This window comes from Palaemon carinicauda, chromosome 9 (genome assembly GCF_036898095.1).
Source record: "Palaemon carinicauda isolate YSFRI2023 chromosome 9, ASM3689809v2, whole genome shotgun sequence".
Taxonomy (NCBI): domain Eukaryota; kingdom Metazoa; phylum Arthropoda; class Malacostraca; order Decapoda; family Palaemonidae; genus Palaemon; species Palaemon carinicauda.
Window position 1 is genome coordinate 142612277 of NC_090733.1, and position 18994 is coordinate 142631270.

At 42.0% G+C, this 18994-nt stretch overlaps 1 long non-coding RNA gene across 1 annotated transcript; it reads right to left on the bottom strand.

The window, feature by feature from the left end:
* Positions 1–206: 206 nt before the first annotated feature.
* Positions 207–17211, bottom strand: LOC137646899 (uncharacterized). Its single transcript, XR_011045492.1, has 3 exons — positions 17004–17211; positions 12716–12835; positions 207–1266 (listed from the first exon to the last, which is right to left on the bottom strand). It is a non-coding gene; the product is annotated as an uncharacterized lncRNA (long non-coding RNA).
* Positions 17212–18994: the final 1783 nt, after the last annotated feature.

Genomic DNA, 18994 nt, shown 5'->3' on the forward strand with positions numbered 1-18994 from the left:
ACGAATTAAATGAATTACCATGTATTCTTATGGGAAAATTCGTTTCTACATACGAACATTTTCTACATCCGAAGTAGGTTGTGGAACGAATTGAATTCGTATGTAGAGGTACCACTGTATATATGTATATATATATATATATATATATATATATATATATATATATATATATATATATATATATATATATATATATATATATATATGTAACTAAAAGGTCTCATCCATTATGTCCTTCACCACTTTGAAATTGCTTTGCCAGACTTACTATTACTTCAGTGTATCGACGACCAGACAAATGAATTCTAAAAGTATTGAGAACCATCACATCACCAAAGCATAACTTCTTGCATACAATGTCATTTGCTGCTGGTGCAAAACCCCCTGGTGAAATGAGTTCTTTTTGTAAACAGGGCAGACAGATGCAAGTTAAATAATAAATCACCTGCAACATTGTCAATATCAGAAGTATAAAAAGTAGAATAATTACAATTATGAATAACTTCTGCAAGTCTTTCATAGCTGGATTATAACATCTATAGATTATTGTGGCTCTTCCAGCGATAGCCATATCAGGTGTGATTTTGCATGTTGTGTAAGATGGATACACTAAATCTAATGTATCTTGCCAAATTTGATTTCTCTCCCACAAAGATTGAAATACAATATGTAGTTTATCATGAATCATGTAATGAAGGAAATACAAAACAGCTGCATCCAATAAAAAGAGAAATACATGGACAGTTAGAGACCTGTAAAAAACCGAATGAAATCCCCCTACATTTGCCTGAAGAAAACTTTTCATCCTTTCCTGTTTACTGAGATCATTGGTATCTAAATAACATTCATTTATTACTTTACTAATTCTCTGGTCCTGACCCCAGAGGAAAGAGAAGCACTGCATACATGTATATAAAAAACTTAAAGATAACATAAGGTAAGGAAAATAAACTCCACTAGTTACAGGAGTTTTCTCTTCAGTTTGGTCCTGGAGTATTGCGAAAGATACTTTCTTGCACAATTCTTCACGGTGCTTTGGGATTGAACTTCCATCCCCTAGATTGAAACAGTATTGTTTATTTTCAATAAAATCAAACCAGATGATGATGAATATCAAGCCAAAAACCCACCTTGCCCACCAGTGCATTATTTGAACTAGAGATTGCCCAGGAAAAAGTGGCTTAGATTCCAATGATGATTTTATAAAGTTCTTGGTAGTTCTGTAATATTCTTTTATTTTTTCTTTCAACCACATTTTCTAGCAATCTGTAACAACAAAATACATAGTAATACCACTTTTGATTTTGCTTAAGGTATGCATATTTGAAGAAATGCAAACTTGCTACCTCCTGGATTTTATTCAAAATATAAAATTTGAGAATTAACACTGCCTGTGTCTTAATGTTGGAGGGACTGGGAATTGGAAAAAAATTAGTAAACCTTATTACCCTAATTAACTGATATCTGAAACAATTAACAGTCGTACTAATAACCTTAGTGTTGCAGGAACAATTCTACTGAGAACATCAAAACTACAAACTGCTACTTCGGTAATATTGTTTCTTAATGGAAATAACCAATTTTAAAGTGATTTGTATTTTTCGTAGCTATACGAACCCAATCCATTTAAAATAGGGAGAAGTCTTCAGCGGAGCTGGAACAGCTGTTGAATTAGATAATGAGGTGGTTAACAACAGGTGGTACATGAGGCAAGTAGTGTCACCCACCTGTCTAAGACTTCACTTTTGACCTTAGCTCAGGACCGAGATGGAGGTTAAGGTGAGAAGTTTAACTTTAGAATATTCATTATTTTTAAAATTTTATTTGTTCCTAAAGGTATACAAACCTTTCGTGCTTTAAAATAGGGAGACTCACTAACCGGTGGGTCTGTAGTGTCCATAGAATGTAACTGGTTGATTCTTATTTTTTTTCCCTGGAAGCATCTGTCTACCTGGTCCTCTATGGGAGCAAAATAGGTAACTCCAGCAACCCCCTATTTGTCCATCATAAGAATGAATAGACTGAATGAATGAATGACGCCGATATCGTTTATTATAAATAAAGAGTAAAAGAATATTCAATTAAAACCATAAAAGCAAATATGTTATAAAAGTTAAACAGCATTCAGAAGACCTACTTCTGAAATAAAAAATGCCGCTAACATGTACAACACATCATATCTAAGAATCTTGGCAAAGATAAACCTGCCATCCTCCCCTCGAGCCTCAAACAGATATCTATTTCTTTCTGTGCTATAAGTGGGGCATCCAGTCAACAAATGCCTTGCTGTCAAGGGTATCAAACAGTCGTCACAATATGGTTGGTGCTGGCCAGCCAGCAGAAACTCATGTGTCATCCGAGTGCGACCAATGCGGAGATGACAAAGAGTAGTCTCCCACTTTCGGGGCATTCCATTATACCTCCAAGAGGATATAACATTACTTATTTCTCTTATCTTATTTTCAGTTAAACTATCCAAATGTTGTTGCCAATTATTATAAACAAAATTCTTAATTGTAGGTAAAATATCATTACAGGGTTATGGGACTTCGTCTGGGTAGAAACTCGGCTGCAGGACTGCACCATTCTTTGATGAATGAATAGGCTGAAAGGGCCCGACTTGTGCAGTACAATAAAATTAGTACGTGGTCAAAGAATGAATCCCTTTCCCAGAAATTAAGGGCTGTTCAGAATGATACGCCTGGCATATGATGATCCGTGAGTATTTATTCCACTATCCCCCTCGTCAAGGGAGGATAAAGGATATCCTTCTTTAGACTAAGGTAATAGGACAGTGTCAAAGGACAGAGTTGAATGGACAAAGTGTCGAACTGACGAAGTGTTGGAAGGACAATTTGTCAAATTGACAAGTGTGTTGAACAGCACTGAAGTTGTATGCATCAAAAATACTTTTCAGTCTTTGGTTAAGGATTGAATATTTTTTTTTCCTTACATCTCGGCCTTGTTGCATTTGCTCTGAAATAATTTTAGTTTTGATAATTTTCATTTTGAAAGGTTTGGTAGAATGTAAAATTGAATTGAAACTTTTGAATCTCAAAGTTAATTAACAGGTTAGTGAAGCTGTGAGAATACATACTGTATGCAAAAGATATATCAATGTAAACAATGTCAGATAGCTAACTAGATAGTTCACAAGTTAATTTTAAAAACACTAGTTTAAGACAAAAACTCAACTAGACACCATCTAGCTAACCTTATTTGATAACATTTACAGTACTTGTTAATTTGATAACCACTAATTTACATCATTCCACAACTTGATAGTTTATTCTCTCTCATACTCTCATGCTATTTTGAGGTTGAGGATATTTCGTAAACAGAATATCCTGTCTTGAGACATATAGACCATCCAGAGGACCGTGTCAACGCCAGTTTTTAGGTATGCGAGTCCTTGCATAAGCACTGGCACAGATTTTATTTTCAATTCACCACGATCCCTAGATTGTGACAAAACGAAAGAAGCCTGTATCGGTGGAGGAGAAGGGTTTCCTTCCAGTCTGCCACAGCCATGGCTACCATAATCGATACCTCTGCTGCCAAGAAGAAGATGGATGATGCTGCCAGCTGCTCTGTTGTTACATCATGGTGGGCACCACAGGATCTAGAGGAAAAGGGGAAGAGAGGCCACCTGTGTACAGGAGTAGAGTACCTGTTCGGCCTCGTAAGGCCCACTGTAATCAGTGCAAGGATCTCTCCACCCTCATGGATTCTCTCTCTCCAGAGACTTACACATCCACTTTGTCCAAAGCTTCTTTGGTCAGGGTAGACCAAGGAAGCTCCAGACAAGGTATAGACCTGACAAGTGCTCGACAAAGGCAATCAATAGCCATCTTCCTGCCCATCGGAGAAGATAAGGCCTCTCCTAAGCCGTTAACCTTTTGAATACAACAAAGTAAGGTTGAATCAGACTCACCATCTTCTGTATCAGAAGGTTTAGGTGCTGCTGGCAGGGGAAGAATTCCCTCTGATTTTTCCGAGTAATAACCGGGTTCATCCTTCCTGGCCCGCAATGAGAGGCCATCGGCCAAAGACAATCTCTCCCCCCCCACCTTAACGGATGACTGAGATAAAGGGGAACAGATAATGTGTTCTTTGTGGATTCACCTAAGCATAGAGTCTTGGATCCGTTTCGAGATACATAAGTCTGGATGACTTGGGGACTGACTTCCAGTCCTAGCTCTCTTTGCGGCAAGAGGTTGACGTTAAGGGAGATACGTGACTAGAGGATTCAATGGGAATGTATATTACCTGGCCAGGCCGTCGGTCAACTTCATCCTTCTTTTGTCTCTTGGGCAATGGGAAGCTAACAGAAGTCACAAAGTTGTGGGTGTGAGGTGGTAGTTGTCTATTCGGAAAATCTCCCTCCGAGAGAGAGATCATTTATGGGTCCTCAGGACTCATAGGAATCACATGTCTGGAGTGTTGAGCAGTGGCGTGCTTAGCGCCTTCATGAGCAGAATGCCTCAGCGTTCATGGGATGTACGTCTAGTGTGTTCAGATGAAGTTCTGGATAAGGTGAGCGCAGGCAAAGAGTGTTTGAGTGAAGCACTTCTAGGGAATACTTATCTGGAAGTTGAGGTGTGTTGGTGTGAAGCACGTCTAGAAGAGCAACTTGCAGGAGATGCGCATCTATAGAAATTGATGCATGCTGAGGTGAGGCGCCGGCGCAAGACACTAGAAGGTGAAGTGGATCTGGAGGTCAAGGTGCTAGTAGAAGCTCATCTGGTTGCAGGTGAACCTTCTCTGGAGTAACCCGCCAAAGGCAAAGAGTAGACTTGCCTATCATCTTCCTCCGAAAAGGAAGGATCTAGCAGAGGTTGTACAACAAATCTACGTGCACACACTGGAGAAAATGAGTGCTCAGACAGAGTGGACCCTCTACAAGGACATAGGTCATGCACTCACTCAGTCCTCTTGACAGCTGACGAAGGGTACAGTACTTCCCTCGGGAAAGACACTTGGGAGACAAGTATTCCTATGAAGATTCCAAGGTTGGCTGGGGGACTTCCCTGAAGACACTGAAGGACTGACATTCTCCAAAGAAGGGGTCGCAAGATACATAAGGAGGGACACAGCAAACGTAAAGCAACACTATAGTATTGGAAACAGGGGTCCCTGTTTTGCTAGAGGAAAGGGAAGGACCCACTTGCCCCAGGACTTACCCTAAGGTTAAAGGGTCACCACTCGTACTCAATTAGGACCCGGAAGAAGTCAATGGAGAAGAGTCGGAGGGTAGAGTACTGGGGGTGGAAGAAGTTAGTCGGGCCCTCTTCAACTTCGAGAATGCCCTCGAAGGTGAAAAATCCCTTTTGGTTTACTACTTCCTCTACCTACCATACTTCTCCCACTGGATGGGTGACAACTCCTGACACTTTTTGCAGGGAGAGGCTTGGCTGCAGGAGTGTACTCTGCAGGCTGGACACAACTGATGAGGATCTGCCTCACTTACACTTACGAAGGTACCGCAGGTTTTAAGCAACATCCATGAACACATCTGCATCTCTGCAGGCATCCTCAATTCACAACAGAAGTCACATTTGAAGTCGCAAATACACTAGATTGTTAGTAAACCTGCCAGCATTCCAGCCAGAGAGAACGTTTGTCCACACTGATGGCTGATAACGAAGTTGTTTGTCCGTGAGCCAGCAGGATGGGCTGTTCTCTCCCAACTACTGGCCAGTTGTTGACACCTTGTTATAATATTCAATTGGTGTGTTCAAGCTTTGCTGTTACCATTTTACTATGTTAAGGGTGATGGTTTGTATTTGTGTAGGAACAAATTTGATTGAAAAAGAAAATGTCACTGGTAAATTATGAATATTCTCCTAATGATGATGATCTAGACAGAAGGCACCACATTAAAATATACACCTTCTGAAAGACCAACAGTAAAAATGATATTTTGATTATAAAATAAATTTTTGAATATACTTACCCGGTGAATATATAATAGCTGACGTCTCGGACGGCTCGACAGATACCAAAAACTCGCGAGCGATCGCCATGAAGGTTGCGGGTGTGACCACCAGCGCCGACTATCGGCCAGATACCGCATATACTTGTCAAGGTCTCCAGTTCTTCTCAGTCCGCTGGGTCTCTATCGGGGAGGAAGGGAGGGCCTTTAATTTATATATTCACCGGGTAAGTATATTCAAAAATTTATTTTATAATCAAAATATCATTTTTAAATATTAAACTTAGCCGGTGAATATATAATAGCTGATTCACACCCATGGTGGTGGGTAGAGACCAGTATTAATACAATAAAGGCGTATATGCTCATGAGTTTTTGACAATTATATCATAACAAAACCCACTTAAATATAGGTACCTGGTAAGGAAGCTGACTCTGACGATTACTCTGCCTTATTAATCCGCTCTCCTCACGAAGCCCAGCCATCCTCTCAGGATGCTGAAAGACTCCCAGGAGCTGTTATATCCAGGGCGACCACCCATACAACAGGACCTCATCAATACCCTTAATCTGGGCGCTCTTAAGAAACGACATTTGACCACCCGCCAAATCAAAAAGGATGCGAAAGACTTCCCAGTCTTCCGTACAACCCAAGACAAGATTAAAAACATTTCAAGAGAAGATTAAAAGGATATTGGGATTAAGGGAATGTAGTGGTAGAACCCTCACCCACTACTGCACTCGCTGCAACGAATGGACCCAGGGTGTAGCAGTCCTCATAAAGAGTCTGGACGTCTTTTAAGTAAAATGAAGCGAACACCGACTTGCTCCTCCAAAAGGTCGCGTCCATAATAGTTCGCAGAGACCTGTTTTGCTTAAAAGCCACGGAAGTTGCTATCGCTCTTACTTCGTGCGTCTTGACCTCAAGTAAACAACGATCTTTCTCACTTAAGTGAGAATGTGCCTCTCGGATTAAAAATCTAATAAAGTACGATAAAGCATTTTTAGACATAGGCAATGAGGGCTTCTTAACAGAGCACCATAAGGCCTCAGACCCACCTCGTAAAGGTCTAGTACGAGCTAAATAAAACTTAAGAGCTCTAACTGGGCACAGTACTCTTTCAACCTCGTTGCCTACGATTTCTGACAGGCAAGGAATATCAAAAGATTTAGGCCAAGGACGAGAAGGCAGTTCATTCTTGGCCAAAAAACCAAGCTGAAGCGAACATGTGGCTTTATCTGTAGAGAAGCCGATGTTTTTACTAAAGGCATGGATCTCACTGACCCTTTTAGCCGAAGCCAAGCACACCAAAAAAAGCGTCTTTAGGGTGAGATCCTTCAGGGAGGCTGAATGCAATGGCTCAAACCTGTCGGACATTAGGAACCTTAGGACCACGTCTAAGTTCCAAGCAGGAGTTGACATACGACGCTCCTTAGAGGTCTCGAAGGACTTAAGGAGATCTTGGAGATCTTTATTATTGGACAGATCCAAGCCTCTATATCTGAACACAGAAGCCAACATGCTCCTGTAGCCCTTAATAGTGGGAGCAGAGAGGGAGCGAACATTTCTCAGATGCAGGAGAAAGTCTGCAATTTGGGCTACAGAGGTACTGGAAGAGGAAATGGATGATGACTTGCACCAATCTCTAAAGACCTCCCACTTCGACTGGTAGACCTTGATAGTAGATGCTCTCCTAGCCCTCGCGATCGCTCTGGCTGCCTCCTTCGAAAATCCTCGAGCTCTTGAGAGTCTTTCGATAGTCTGAAGGCAGTCAGACGAAGCGCGGGGAGGCTTTGATGAAGACTCCTTACGAGGGGCTGCCGTAAGAGATCCATCCTTAAAGGCAGACTCCTTGGAACGTCTACCAGCCATTGAAGTACCTCTGTGAACCACTCTCTCGCGGGCCAGAGGGGAGCAACCAACGTCAACCTTGTCCCTTCGTGAGAGGCGAACTTCTGCAGAACCCTGTTGATGATCTTGAACGGCGGGAATGCGTACGCGTCCAGGTGAGACCAGTCCAGCAGAAAGGCATCTATGTGGGCCGCCTCTGGATCTGGGACTGGAGAGCAATAGGTCGGGAGCCTTTTGGTCAAAGAGGTCGCAAAGAGGTCTATGGTGGGCTGACCCCAAGTCATCCAAAGACTCTTGCACACGTCCTTGTGGAGGGTCCATTCTGTGGGATCACCTGACCTCTCCGACTGAGACAGTCCGCCAAGACGTTCAATTTCCCCTGGATGAACCTTGTCAACAGTGAGATGCCTCGATCTTTTGACCAGATGAGGAGGTCCCTTGTGATGACGAACAGTGTGTGGGAGTGAGTGCCTCCTTGCTTGGAGATGTACGCCAAGGCTGTGGTGTTGTTCGCATTCACTTCTACCACTTTGTTTCGGAGAAGACTCTCGAAACTCGTCAAGGCCAAGTGAACAGCCAACAGCTCCTTGCAGTTGATGTGCAGGCTCCTCTGATCCGACGTCCAAAGACCCGAACATTCCAGACCGTCCAGAGTCGCTCCCCAACCCAAATCCGACGCGTCTGAGAATAACACGTGGTTTGGGTTCTTGACCGCCAGGGACAGACCCTCTCGAAGACTTATGTTGCTGTCCCACCAGTTCAGGCACGTCCTTACTGGCTCGGAGATCGGGATTGAAACAGCTTCCAAAGTCTTGCCCTTGTCCCAATGGGAGTCTAGATGGAACTGGAGAGGGCGAAGGTGAAGTCTCCCTGGCGAGATAAATTGTTCCAGGGATGACAGAGTCCCTAGGAGGCTCATCCAACTTCTCACTGAGCAACGGTCTTTTCTCAGCATGAGGCGGACTTTGAGCAAGGCTTGATCTATCCTGATGGCAGACGGAAAAGCCCGAAAAGCTAGACTGCGAATCTCCAACCCCAAATAGAGAATCGTTTGGGAGGGATTCAGTTGAGACTTCTCTAAGTTCACTAACAGTCCCAACTCCTTTGCAAGATCCAACGTCCATTGAAGGTCCTGCAGACAGCGATGACGGGACGACGCTCTGAGTAGCCAGTCGGTCCTGCAGACAGCGATGACGGGACGACGCTCTGAGTAGCCAGTCGTCCAGGTACAGGGAGGCTCGAATCCCCGATAAATGAAGAAATTTTGCCACATTTCTCATGAGCCTCGTAAAAACAAGAGGAGCAGGGCTGAGGCCGAAGCACAGTGCTCGGAACTGGTACACCACATTCCTGTATACAAACCTCAGATACGGTTGAGAATCCGGGTGTATAGGAATGTGGAAGTACGCATCCTGCAGGTCGAGAGAGACCATCCAGTCTCCCTCTCTGACCGCTGCTAGGACGGACTTCGTGATCTCCATCGTAAATTTTGTTTTTACAACAAAAACGTTGAGCGCACTGACATCCAGCACTGGCCTCCAACCTCCTGAATGCTTTGGGACTAGGAAGAGACGGTTGTAAAATCCCGGTGATTGAAGGTCCGAGACTTTCACCACCGCTCCCTTCTCTAGCAACTGAGACACCTGCTGTTGTAGTGCCTGTCTCCTTGACTCCTCTCGATACCTGGGAGAGAGGTCTAAAGGAACTGTTACTAGAGGAGGTCTCCGTACAAAAGGAATATTGTACCCCTCCTTGAGCAACAACACAGACTCTCGGTCTGCACCCCTCTTCTCCCAGGCCTGCCAGAAGTTGTTCAGTCTGGCCCCTACCGCTGTCTGAGGACGTGGGCAGTCAGACTCTGCCACGGGAGGACTTGGATCCTCTCCTCTTGCCTCTTTTACTGTCGGCACGAGCGCCTCCCCTACTGGGGGCTCTGCCACGAAAGGGCGGGATAAACCTCGTAGCTGGGGTATCGAGCTTGGGTCTTACGACATAAGACGATGAAGGAGCAGCCTTGCGCGCCGACGTAGCCATCAGGTCGTGGGTATCCTTCTGCACCAGAGAAGCCGCAATATCCTTGATCAACTGCTGAGGAAACAAGGCAGATGACAACGGGGCAAAGAGAAGCTCCGACCTTTGGCAGGGAGTTACTCCTGCCGAAAGGAACGAGCAAAGAGTCTCCCTCTTCTTAAGGACTCCTGCCGTAAAGGTAGCGGCGAGCTCATTAGAGCCATCACGGATGGCTTTGTCCATGCAGGACATAATAAGCACGGAAACATCACGGTCGGCCGAAGAGATCTTCCTGCTTAAGGCTCCTAGCGACCAATCTAAGAAGTTAAAAACTTCGAAGGCCCTGTAAACCCCTTTGAGGAGATGATCAAGGTCCGAGGAGGACCAGTAAACTTTAGAGCGTCTCATGGCCAGGCGACGGGGAGAGTCTACGAGGCTTGAGAAGTCTCCCTGGGCAGAGGCAGGAACTCCCAAGCCGAGAACTTCTCCCGTGTCATACCAGACGCTCGCTCTAGAAGCCAGTTTAAAAGGAGGGAAAGCAAAGGCTGTCTTCCCCAAACTCCTCCTGGTGATCAACCAGTCGCCTAGCAAACGCAAAGCTCTCTTAGAAGAGCGAGAGAGCACTAGCTTAGTAAACGACGGCGTCGAAGTAGCTAGGCCTAGCGTAAACTCTGACGGAGGCGAACGAGGAGCAGCAGTTACAAAATGGTCAGGAAACAGATCCTTAAAAATCAGCATGATCTTCTTAAAGTCCATAGAGGGCTGCGCAGCTTTAGGCTCCTCTCCGTCTGACAAAGTCCCCAAAGGAATATCAGTTGGAGGGGGATCAGCAACTTCCTCATCTGACGGAACCTCGTCCGACAACTGCCGAGTCTCATGAAAAGGAGAGACCTGCCGCGGCGGCAACGCTTGACAGGCAATGTCAACAAGCAAAGGAACAGCAGTAGCAGCAGAGGAAGCGACGTCACGCCGCTGCTGAAAGGACTGAAATCCTTGTGACTGACCAACAACAACAGCTGAAGTTGATTGACGCTCGACGTCATGTCGGAACTGCCTTGACTGCATAGACTGAGCAGGCAAAACAACCTCCGACTGCGGTGACTGACGCTCAACGTCACGTCGAGGCAACGGAGCCGGTCGGCGAACGTCAGTGCGGGGCTGCGGCGGTAGCGGCTGAACGTCAATACGAGACTGCAGCAAGGGAGGATCCACGTCACGTGACTGACGTGAAAAACTACTGACATCACGTTTCAAAGTACTAGAAACGTCAGCGCTAACGTCAAACGGACGAGTAAATACTCGTTTGGGCGGCTGACGGCCAGAGTCTCGTTCAGCGTAATAGCGACTCGAAAGCAAAGGGTCATCGCGAACCTGCTCAACGTCATACTCTTCCATAAGGGAGGCAAGCTTAGTCTGCATGTCCCGCAGGACAACCCACTTCGGATCAACGGGAGTCGGAACGGGCCGTGACGTCGGTAACGTCTGTGTTGGCAAAACATTGCCTTTACCGCGACCCTCGGACCCCGTGTTACGCTTGCGCTTAATAGGCGAACAGTCTTCCGACGACTGCAAAAGGTCAGAGCTGTCCCAATGGCTACAGCCAGGACGCTGGACCTTTCCTGAAGGGACTGACTTTCGCTTCAAGGGTCTAGAAACCTTGCGCCAAGGTTTCTTGTGCGAAAAGTCTTCGGATGACGAGGAGAACACAGTCTCACCCGTCTTATGGTAAGGGCGATCTTGACGAGAAACGTCCGATACCAAAGAGGGAACGTCTGTACGTTGGTTAAAGCCTCTCGTCCCCTTAAGTCCTACGACATTACTTCTCCCTGGTGCAGGGGAGCCTGAAAGAGGTCTCGGACTAGGGGAGCGACAAGCACGAACAGACGAACCCTCGGTCGCAACACTAAATACACTTTGCGCACTTATCACTTTATCACTACGATTTTCTGTTTTACCACTCTGACACTTCAACAACTTAACATCTGACATGAGTTGGTTACGGTCCGATGCTAAGGACTCAACTTTTTCGCCTAAAGCTTGAATCGCAAGAAACATATCCCGCATGGACGGTTCATGAGTGCTAGTAGGGGGTTCAGGAACAACTACTACAGGGGAAGGATTAGGTTCAGGGGCATGGGAGGAGGAAAATTCCAACGACCTAGAGGAGCTTCTCCTCACCCTATCTCTCTCCAGCTTACGAGTATATTTGTCATATTCAAGCCAGTCGAATTCCGACAAGACCACGCACTCATCACACCGATCTCCTGATTGGCAGGATTTACCCCGGCAATTAGAACAAACGGTATGTGGGTCGATAGAGGCCTTAGGAAGACGTTTGTTGCAATCCCTCGCACACTTGCGAAATTTAGGTCCAGGGATAGGAGAAGGGTCAGCCATATTGAACAATCAGAGAAAATCCAAGTCAAAACCAAAGTCAACAACAATAAACACTAGCCAAAAAAAGGGTTTCAAGAGTTTAATTGAAGAAAAAACACCCGTCACAGCGAAAGCTCAAAAACAACCAAAATAAAGTACTTCACCAAAAAGGTCGAAAACTCAAGGTCATCAGCGAGCGGAACCAACTTGTCGACAAGACCGACAGAGAAGAACTGGAGACCTTGACAAGTATATGCGGTATCTGGCCGATAGTCGGCGCTGGTGGTCACACCCGCAACCTTCATGGCGATCGCTCGCGAGTTTTTGGTATCTGTCGAGCCGTCCGAGACGTCAGCTATTATATATTCACCGGCTAAGTTTAATATTTAAAAAACTATGGCAATATAAGTAAACAAACAAACATTATGATCTCTGCATACTAGAAATATCTCGGTAACTATAGCAGATATCACAAAGAATTTAAGTAAATACAAAGAGAAAAAATTAGAATAAATGACAAGTAATTACTGTATAAATAATACCTTTGGAAGGCAGCAGCTTTACAATTTCTTCAAGACATTCATGAACTTTTTTATTCAAAGGCCATTTATGATAAGGATTCAATCTTCCCTGTCGTAATAAACCCCAATTGAGATATTGTTCTGAAATAAAAGAAAAACAGGTCTTTGTAATCTTTTAGTTTCAATCAGAACTGGAAAATATAACAAGTTTGGAAGTAATTTGTACTTTTCCTAGCATACAAACCTGAAGCTATTTATAGGGGTGACTTACTCTTAAGAGGGAGGAAATCCTCACCAACTGGCCTTGGTCATGACCCGGGCTTCTTTCTATTTATTGAAGCGATCATTCCTCCTTTGTTTTGCCAATCCTCCTTGTGGGAGGGGCTCGCCAATGTTCATACACAGACAATGATGTCTGGTTCCTCTGTGGGCGGGTCTTTGTAACATTCGTAAACGTAATGAAAGGATGCCCATGTTGTTTCTATTGTTCAAAAACGTAAGCTAACACTGCTCCCTTCGTACTAAATGCTTGAGACAATAACCCTGTAAGGGTAAAATAAAAAGTCTCAGAAGTTTATCGTGAAAACGATAAGTCGTTGTGCTCAAGGGTACAATAATAGAATTCCTCAGGCAACGTGTCGTGTGAGCCCACAGGGTTCACGCGACGAAAATCCGAAGATTCTCTGTTATGTGAGTCTACCGACTCAACATAATGGCGGTTACGAGAGCCCGGGGGGTTCAGCATGACGAGAGTACGAAAACTCTGTCATGAGCGTGACCGTGCGAACCTGAAGGATTCACACAACAAGGAGAGAACTCCCAGCTACGGGTACTGGAAGGTTCAGCGTAATGCCCAGAATGAGAGCGCTGTTAACTGTATATACTGTAGATTGTTTTAGGAATTTAGTTAGCTCATGACCATTATCACTCAAAATTCCTTTATTTTTATTCTTATCAGGTGGGTGGCGACCAGTCCTTACAACCAGTAGGGCTTCGAAAGAGCAAGTAAATTTATAAAAAAAAACCAGAAAAACTGTAATATCAGGAAGAGCTGTCACCTGGATACTGAGATCTTTGTTTCCTGTGGATATTTAAGTTATTTACTGGAAGTACCCACACCTACATGTCTGATGTGGTCCCATTGGCTTGGGTTAACAACAATGTCAGATCAAGAAAGGGCATAGGAGAGTTAATGAACCCAACAAGAAATCCTCACTTGATAGGGGTAGAAAATAACCCCGTAGTAGGGTGATATCCTTTCTGATTGAAAGTGTTTACCTGCTGACTGTACTCTTGGATAAATTCTAGCTGCACTTTATAAAACACAAGTACACAATCAAGAGACATACCATTTGCATATAGGAGTGTAGTTTATAATGTGCATAACTTAGAGAGAGTTAACATCTGTGTTGTCAGTATACAAAACAAATAAAATACAAGTACAATTGTTTTTGAGTGCCACGTGAAGCATTATGCAGGCATTGGAATTTTCATATTGACAGAAATTCCCAAGTGCGAGGGGTTGTGACAAGACAAAATTATTGTGAATTAGCCTGGCTGTGATGAAAATTAATGATGCTTGTGAAGAATCTTGATTCTTCCATTAAGTGTGTAGGAGGAGGATAAATCTATGCTGCACACACACGTTTAAACAATACTGAACTTTGGCGAGTGATATTTATTCACGAAATGAATGTTAAATGAATTACCTGTTCCTATGGACTTTGTACTGGATTCATTAAACTTTTTTTTTTCAAATCAAATTTTTCTTTTAACCTAGTTATTGTGGAACTGAAGTGAAGAGGGATACTGTACTAGTTTTCTCCTTACAATATAAATTTAGTATAGTAATTAGATTAATTTTTCTTATCAAATTGTTTCTTTATAATCCTCTTTCAATACATTTTCTCCTAGAGGGTGATTCCCGTTCCAGCCCATAAATACATTAAGAAAGTAATTTTTTGCTCCTGATGTTCTTATGGTTTACCTGAACTTGAAAAAATCATACCTGGAAAGCATACTACTTTATTTATTTGGAACTCTGTGCAGAATACCGTGGAGAGAGATGGTATACAGTACTCAAGAAAAAATAATAGAGAAGTAAGGTTATAGCTGGGTCCCTTTGCCCAGTATAAAATCAAAGGGTGGTGCCCAGTGCCCAGTTCATCCTTGATTGCTTACCTTTTGCAGTTCGTCCTTGATTGCTTACCTTTTGCCCAGATTTCTGGGTACTCCACCGTCTCTTTTTGTTTAGTGAAACGGCGTGTGGTTGGCATTTGGACACTATGCAGTCTGCGTGCTACATCTGGCCACAGTCCGAAAACCACTACAACTAGAAGTACAAGAGCCTGTGGCTCAACTAACCAGGGTTACGAGACCCCGAAAAGTCAACGTAACAGGAGATCGAGATCTCCCTGCCACGAGAACCCAAAGGTTCAGCTTGACTGATGGCACGAGCCGCACGAGAGCCCGTAGGCTCAACGTAACCATCGTTACAAGAGGCCGAGGGCTCAATGTAACTGGAACCCAAAGGTTCAGCGCGACGGAGACCTGAAGGACTCCCAGGGTCATGAGAGCCAGCAGGATCAACATGACTAGAGCTATAAGCAGTTATAAATTTTAACTAAAGTACTGAATAAACCAACGGGAGCGCCACCAAACCCACGAACGGAAAAGGAGAAACTACGCTGAGGGGTTCGGCAATGGTTGTACTGATGTGTTTCTTGGCGTAACACACATGGTAAATTACAATATTTGCACAAAACAGATACAGGCAAAATACCATGTGCTCGCAAATACTCCAAAGAGCTAGGTGTATTTGTAAAATGCATGTGAATAAAAGCCCAGTAGTTTTCTTCTACATCTGTAACATTACACGTGATTTTGATTGAGGCCATTGTACACACTTCCAAAAAATATGTTGTTCCGGTAGCGAGGTCATGGTAGTTAAGAAGGTACAAGTAGCCCAATTTAAATGTCTTGGTGGTGTTGGCAGGCAGGTAGGTATTAGCTTTCCCTGCCTATAGCAAGGTATTGGCCTATCAAAACATCCGGGGGACAGTTTTAATTGGTTTATTTGAGAACAAAGGCATGACCTGGCCGAGCGTTTGCATGTGATTGGCCCAAATTAAATCTCTTGGTAATGTAAGCCTATCAAAACAAAAGCACTCAGCACGTGCAAGAAAAAAAAAGGAATGTAAAAGATAAATCTGAATGAATGATAATTCTATCATAATGGTTTTTATGTTTATTAGAGTAAAATAACTGGAAAATTAAAAAATTTAAAGAGGAAATAAACTATGAAATAAGCCAGGCCATACTCGCATAACCAAAATACATTGCAATAACCTAGGGGAGCCGATAATGGTAAGTAAACCAGTTACTACTATGACTACTACTACTAACAGGAGGGAGCAAACTGTAGCGAGGAACTACCCGTGGCATGGTTCAGATCAAAACAAACGTAGTTAAAACTAGGGTGGCAATCTAAACAGTTTCTTTAATTATCACGGGTAATAAGAACTGAGTGATTCATATTTATGGGTTTAAACTAGTGTACTACTAACGATTAATTGAAATATGATGTTTGAAATCGTTTTGGGACAAAAAGGATAATCTAAAATAAAACCACTCGATTTGACTATGAATCAAACATCTGTTGTAGCTTACAAACAAAGCCCTTGTCCCGAGGTTGTTGGGAATGATTATGAAAGGCATAGAATTACCGAGATTCATGGCAAACAAAATCTACCACTTAACATCAGCTAGTGTGGGTTCCCAACATTTTAGGGGGAGCAGACTTCGCCACCCCAACATTAGCAATGTTAGGTTAGGTGACCCTTATTTTGAAACGGTATTTGCCCTCATACACTTTTTAATATCCACTTCGTTAGCAATTCGGGTAGTTTGGTTGGCCTCTATTACTGCTATTCATAATAGGGTTTGTAATGAGTTAAGCAAACATTTTTACCAATCTAGTTACCAGATAAAATATATTTCCCATTCATGATCGATCTTAGGCCTATAGATTTACAAATTTACAATTTTTTTTTTTAACGTTTCTCATGGTTAACAGTGGGGATATATTTAGGGCTTGTGGCCGCTTCCGTCAAATTCCAACAATATAAATTTGCCAGGCCCAAAATTGTATTTGGCTCGAAGCTTGACCCTCCCCTACGTGCCAACCCTAGGCCTAGCACACATTGATGAAAATTATATATCTGTAATTTTATTATTTTTACAATCAACTGTAGCTGGAATTGAATATAGACATCTCACATTATATCTCTTTCACTAAGAAGGAACCTACCTTTACAAATTTGTCGGTACGGCCAATAAGTATGAAGATTATTTCGGGAGGAACTGACACTTGTTGACTGTCAAAGTTACCTTCTTCCACACACTACAGTTGAGAAGTTAGAACTCGAGATTCAAGAAGTTGGAACACGATATTCAAGAAATTGGAACACGAGATTCAAGAAGTTAGAACTCGAGATTTAAGAAGTTAGAACATGAGATTCAAGAATTTAAAACACGAGATTCAAGAAGTTAGAACTCCAGATTCATGAAGTTAGAACTCCAGATTCAAGACGTTAGAACTCCAGATTCAAGACGTTAGAAGACGAGATTCAAGAAGTTAGAACACGAGATTCAAGACGTTAGAACACGAGATTCAAGAAGTTAGAACTCGAGATTCCAGAAGTTAGAACTCGAATACGAGAAGAAAGCGCTCGTTTTCTTTGAGCCTAGGAAGAACATATTGATTCTTGACAAGACCATCATCAAAATTTAATGTGTATATTAATTTTACGTTATTTCTTGTCTCAGAATAAGCAACTTTGTGGATATACGCGTAAAAGAAAAGGTTTTAATAAATATTTAATTTGTTCATTAATTTTTATATCGTTTATTTATTTCCTTATTTCCTTTCCGCATTGGGCTATTTTTTTTCCTGTTGGACCCCTTGGACTTACAGCATCTTGCTTTCCAACTAAGGTTATATAGCTTAGCTAATAATAATAATAATAATAATAATAATAATAATAATAATAATAATAATAATAATAATAATAATAATAATAATAATAATAATAATGATGATGATGATGATATAAAACATATTAATACTAACTTGATAGTGATCCAAATTCTATTGAAAGGCCCATTCTAATAATGGCATTAGTATAATAAGGGTGTAAGGTATAGGCTTACAAATTAAATTGATTAATGTGCAGTTATTTACTTTTCATGTGCCAAATTGTGAGACTGAAGTACCTGAACTAATGCTGGAATTTAGAAAGCAAACGAGTTTGATTAATATGCTTGTTTTGATAATTACCAAGGACGAGAGAGAGAGAGAGAGAGAGAGAGAGAGCTATGAAGTTTGGAGTTGAACCAAGGATATTATTATTATTATTATTATTATTATTATTATTATTATTATTTATTAATCAATTAATAATTAATCAATTAATAATTAATCAATTAATAATATCCTTAGTTTTACTCCTAATTTAATAGCGCGCGCTCTCTCTCTCTCTCTCTCTCTCTCTCTCTCTCTCTCTCTCTCTCTCTCTCTGTGCTACAACAAAAGTAAAAGGATTAAGATTAACAAGAATCTTTTTAGATTTACAGATACTAATTGGGTTTATAGCATCTTGCTAATAATAATAATAATAATAATAATAATAATAATAATAATAATAATAATAATAATAATAATAATAATAATAATAATACACCTGGCGTCCATTGTGGGATTTGTATCCCATGTTATTGGCTGTTCATCGAAATTAGGATATCTTGGCACTGGTGTTGGTGTTGTGCCTGTATTGCACGACCCATGCAGAAGATTAATAATATAATTATAAAGTGGTTTATCAATGAGAGACGAACAATTTTGTCCACCGAATATATAGAAAATCTTGCCAACAGATAGTAGGCTAACTGTTACAAAAGTGAGGAAAAAAAAAACGAATTATTATTATTATTATTATTATTATTATTATTATTATTATTATTACTAGCTAAGCTACAACCCTAGTTGGAAAAGCAGGATACTATAAGCCCAAAGGCTCCAACAGGGAAAAATAGCCCAGTGAGGAAATGAAATAAGGAAATAAATAAACTACATGAAAAGTAATGAACAATATAAAATGTTTTAAGAACAGTATTAACATTAAAATAGATATTCCACATATAAACTATAAAAACTTAAAATAAGAAGAAAAGAAATAAGACAGAAAAGCTTGTCAGAGTGTACCCTCAAGCAAGAGAACTATAACCCAAGACAGTGGGAGA